The following is a 545-nucleotide window of genomic DNA, read 5'->3' as shown; positions in this document are numbered from 1 at the left end:
CCTGAGTCGTGGTGTCTGCGGTGACTTCTCCCAGAATGCTTCAGTCACTACTCACCAGCACCCTCTGTTGGATGCTCTTCCTCCAATTGAGTGCAAGAGTCCTTCTCCTCGATTCCCTCCTGAGTCGCGGTGTCTGCGGTGACTTCTTCCAGAATGCTTCAGTCACTTCTCACCAGCGCCCTCTGTTGGATCAAAATAATTCCACGTGGAAATGCCAGGGATTGAACCTGGGGCCTCATACATGCAAAGCATGGGCTCTACCACTGAGCTACATCCCCTACACTATCACTGAGCTACATCCCCTACACTAAATACTGCATCTGCAGTACTTTGCTCTTATATTAATGTAGTTGTTTAATTGCTCTCTATTATAAATTCTCCTGTTTTGGACATTTGTCTTCAATCTTTTTCTGCTTGCATACTTATGGAAGCTTTTACAGTCCTCTTTTAGGTTCCTTGTCCTTTTATAGAAGCAGCTATTTGCTGAGTGACTGTTTTTTTTCTGCCGTTGTATGACAGATTTGTCTCTTGGCATATTACCTTTT

General features: G+C 44.4%; 1 non-coding gene across 1 annotated transcript; it reads right to left on the bottom strand.

Moving 5' to 3' along the window:
* Positions 1-206: 206 nt before the first annotated feature.
* On the bottom strand, positions 207-278 carry trnaa-ugc. The gene has a single exon. It is a non-coding gene; the product is annotated as a tRNA-Ala (tRNA).
* Positions 279-545: the final 267 nt, after the last annotated feature.

Source organism: Carcharodon carcharias, chromosome 9, assembly GCF_017639515.1.
Source record: "Carcharodon carcharias isolate sCarCar2 chromosome 9, sCarCar2.pri, whole genome shotgun sequence".
Lineage (NCBI taxonomy): Eukaryota > Metazoa > Chordata > Chondrichthyes > Lamniformes > Lamnidae > Carcharodon > Carcharodon carcharias.
The sequence above is the reverse complement of the archived record's forward strand: the minus strand, read 5'-3'. Positions and strand labels throughout refer to the sequence as shown.